Source organism: Arachis ipaensis, chromosome B09 (genome assembly GCF_000816755.2).
Source record: "Arachis ipaensis cultivar K30076 chromosome B09, Araip1.1, whole genome shotgun sequence".
NCBI classification, from domain to species: Eukaryota; Viridiplantae; Streptophyta; class Magnoliopsida; order Fabales; family Fabaceae; genus Arachis; species Arachis ipaensis.
This window is the reverse complement of record NC_029793.2, coordinates 102,464,534-102,469,134: the sequence shown is the minus strand read 5'-3', so window position 1 is coordinate 102,469,134 and position 4,601 is coordinate 102,464,534.

Below are 4,601 nucleotides of genomic sequence, written 5' to 3'. Positions count from 1 at the left end.
TCATTGAATCCTACTCGGAATACCACAGACAAGGTTTAGACTTTCCGGATTCTCTTGAATGCCGCCATCATTCTAGCTTACACCACGAAGATTCCGATTAAGAGATCTAAGAGACACTCATTCAATCTAATGTAGAACGGAAGTGGTTGTCAGGCACGCGTTCATAGGGAATGATGATGATTGTCACATTCATCACATTCAGATTGAAGTACGAATGAATATCTTAGAAGCGAAATAAGATGAATTGAATAGAAAACAGTAGTACTTTGCATTAATCTTTGAGGAACAGCAGAGCTCCACACCTTAATCTATGGAGTGTAGAAACTCTACCGTTGAAAATACATAAGTGAAAGGTCCAGGCATGGCCGAGATGGCCAGCCCCTTAAAACGTGATCACAGGATCAAAATACAATCCAGGATCTCAAATACAATAGTGAAATGTCCTATTTATAATAAACTAGCTACTAGGGTTTACAGAAGTAAGTAATTGATGCATAAAAAAAGCGTATAAATTATCCGCTCATCAATACCCCTGTGAGTTTTTTAACATGTACGCACGCACAGCCTTGTGCGTATGCACACACAGGGGAAGGCTTGCTGTTGAGAGTGCTAGCATGACCCGTGCGCACACACAACCAACAAGGTTTTGCAAGCTGTGCGCACGCACAGCCCCGTGCGCATGCACACGTTGGAAGGTGCATTTTGTTGAGGGCGTTCGCACGCCTTGTGCGAGCGAACAGAATTGGAAATTTTTACACTTGTGCATACGCACACCTCTATGCGTACCCACACATTTTGTAAATCTTCCTGGGCGTGTGCACGCACACCCTTGTGCGTATGCACATGCCCTGTTTTTCAACTAAATTCTTTTTTTTAATTTGGTTATACCTTGAAAAGTTAGAGAACAGAGGCTTAGGTTTTTGGTGTATTGAGGATGGGTTTGGTGGAGTGAGAAGGGAGAAAGATATATGAATTGAGAACTGATAAACTAATGAGTTCAGAAAAGAAATTATGAATTGACAGTGGTGGAGATGAGTCGAGGAATCGGAGTTTGAAATGATGAATTATTGATATAATAAAATAATAAATTTTTGAAAACCACTGTTGTAACATTTTTTTAAATTGATATTGTTGAGACGCTATGCGCCCGGCAGGGAGGGCGGTTGGATCCCGCTTGTCGAGGTAGCGGCAGCGGTGTAAGGGCGGTGGTTCATTCCGCTTGAGATGTGAGGTTTGTGACAAGAGTATCCCGCTCGTATCCCTTCGGATTATTAGAGTGTGTAGGCACAAAATCCTGGACAGTGTTTCGAGCATCATATCTCGGGGGTTCCCATTATGATTCCGAAGGGCGACATCTCCATGGAGATGTGTCAGGTTGGCCGTTGAACCGACAATGTGATATCACAGCCAGTAGGACAGGCATTCATCATATGCATCTTCTATCTGTTTGTATGCTTTATCGACTTGAAATTGTTTGCCTAATTGTATAAAATGCCTAATTGCCTATTTGAATTACTTAATGTATATGCCTATACTTGTGTTTTACTAGCATTGTAATTAATTGTGTTTTCTACTGGGATTTAGGAGGTTCGGAAGGCGATGGCAATGGGATTGCATGGAGGATAGGTGGGTGAAGGCTGTGGGACAGCGGAGAACTATTAGATTAGAAAATCTCCTAAGTTAGATTACCTCTTTTAAATATGTTAAGGTTTTAAGTTATGCTTTACTATTTTAGTTATGCTTTAAGATGAATCTTGTGATGGATATGAAATTCTAGGATTGCCTCTTGCGTCCTGGAGTCTTATTTCTTACATCACTGGGCACTGTTACCATACTGAGAACCTTCGGTTCTCATACCATATTCTGTTGTTATTTTTCAGATGCAGGTCGCAACCCACCTCGGTAAGTTGCTTCGATGGTGACAGAGCGAAGGATCCTGGATATATTTTGGAGTCTTTTTACTTTTTTTTTTATATCTCTCACTTTTGTATTTATTTTTGCCTAGAGGCTTACTTTGAGGAAAAAACTTGTATAAGCTGTTTTAACTTTCAGATTTCTGTATTGTCTGTATATAGCTATCCCGCTTAAACTCTGCGAGCCGTGGCTAGATCTTTATACTATTATACTCTAATATTTTGTTATATTATATCTATATCTTGTGCGTTAAGTTTGTAGCTTCATGTGTACGTTTTGCGCTTTTCAAATCCTATTTTTGAGCTGTATCCTTCATCGGGCTTCTAGAATATATTATTTCTTCTAGATATAAATATGTATAAGCCTTATAATTGTTGTAACCTTTGATTAACCTTTACTTTACAACACGAGGTAAGGCTTAGGATAATTAGGGTGTTACATTTTTTCTCTGCTAAGTTAACTCCTTCTCGAAGCTTACCCCTCTCCCTATGATTAGAACTAAGTTTCAAGGTCTTAGAGAGTAAAAATAGAGGTTTATAGGTTCAAAATCATGTTTAAATCATAAAACTCAAGTTGCTGAAAAATAGGCCCCCACATACGCAAACGATGTCCCGCGTACGCAGAAGTGTTATTTTTTACAACTTGCGTACGCAACCTTTGCTCGCGTATGTGAGTTTCCTTGGTTGAATGGTTTGCTCGCACCGTGTGCATGTGCCCGCGTACACGAACGCATAAATTTTTACCTCTTGCATACGCGAGACACCAAACCCGAATAGAATGCCCGCGCCGCGTGTGTGTCTCACATATGCGAGTTCTGCATGAGGCTAAAATTGGTTAAGTGATGCAGAATTCACCTTTACAAACTTCGGACGTGCATAACTTTTCCGTTAGAAATCATATTTTTATCGGTTCTTCGAACGGCGTGAACTTCACGGATCCAATTTTCATATAAAACAAGTTTGAGGAAAATCGAAGGTTTCGGAAGCCAAGTTATAGCTCGTCGAAGTTCGGCCAAAAATTCAGTTTTTCACAAAATTTCTCCAACCTCTATTTTACCAATCCATAACTCATTTCTAACATTCCAAGTTTACAAACAATATCAAAACATACCAAATCCTACCTCATTATCCCACATTCATATTATGACATCCTTATATACAAATTCATAAAAGTCCATCAAGTTTGTCAAATTCAATCCCAAGAATTTCATAATCAACACAACCTTATATTCAAACATTAACATATTACCATTATTTATTCAATTCATTATTTTATCAATCATCAACCATAAGCATCAACCATCAATCCAATTCTCATACTAATCCAACATTTCTCATCAATTCTACTACACATTCAACATAATCATACCTTCCAACCTATCCTACGGTCACCATGCCTAAGTTTTCACAAAATATTATATATTACGTATGAGAAATCAAAACCATACCATGGACGATTTCTTGCAAAATCCAAAGCTACCTCATGGTCAATGTTCCTCAAGAGTCCACAGTGCCAAAGCCTCTCCAAATAGAATTTCAGCCACCAAGGTCTAACAATCAAGCTTCCAACATCATCAATATACTCCAATTCAACATTATTCAAGGGTTTGTGATTTGGAATTGTTCTTCCCCCTTTTACTTCCAAGTTCAACGTGAATGGCATGAGAAAGAAGGGAAGAGCTGGGCTCATTAACTTAAGTGGCATTTTAGTTGGGCCCGTTCCGCCCAATTTTAAGTCAAATGCTTTAAAATTAGTGTCAAAATTCATATTTTAGTTAATTCTACTTCATTAAATTATAAAATTTTATTTTCTAATTTCTTTTATTGATAATTAATTTATTGGCTAATTATTCGTTAATTATGCTGGATTTACACAGCACAAAACAGAAATTCAAATCGGAACTGAACTCCAAGATAGAGAAATTGATGAGCGGATAATTTATACGCTTTTTGACATTGTTTTTAGTATGTTTTTAGTAGGATCTAGTTACTTTTAGGGATGTTTTCATTAGTTTTTATGTTAAATTCACATTTCTAGACTTTGCTATGAGTTTGTGTGTTTTTCTGTGATTTCAGGTATTTTCTGGCTGAAATTGAGGGACTTGAGCAGAAATCAGATTCAGAGGTTGAAGAAGGACTGCTGATGCTGTTGGATTCTGACCTCCCTGTACTCAAAATGGATTTTCAGGAGCTACAGAACTCGAAATGGCACGCTTTTAATTGCGTTGGAAAGTAGACATCCAGGGCTTTCCAGAAATATATAATAGTTCATACTTTGGCCAAGAATAGATGATGTAAACTGGCGTTCAACGCCAGCTTTCTGCCCAAATCTGGCGTCCAGCGCCAGAAAAGGAGCCAAAACCAGAGTTGAACGCCCAAACTGGCACAAAAGCTGGCGTTCAACTCCAAGAAGGACCTCTACACGTGCAACACTCAAGCTCAGCCCAAGCACACACCAAGTGGGCCCCGGAAGTGGATTTATGCATCAATTACTTACTCATGTGAACCCTAGTAGCTAGTTTATTATAAATAGGACCTTTCACTATTGTATTAGACGTCTTTTTGACCATCTTTGAACGCATAGTTCTTAGACCATGGGGGCTGGCCTCTCGGTCATGCCTGGACCTTTCACTTATGTATTTTCAACGGTAGAGTTTCTACACTCCATAGATTAAGGTGTGGAGCTCT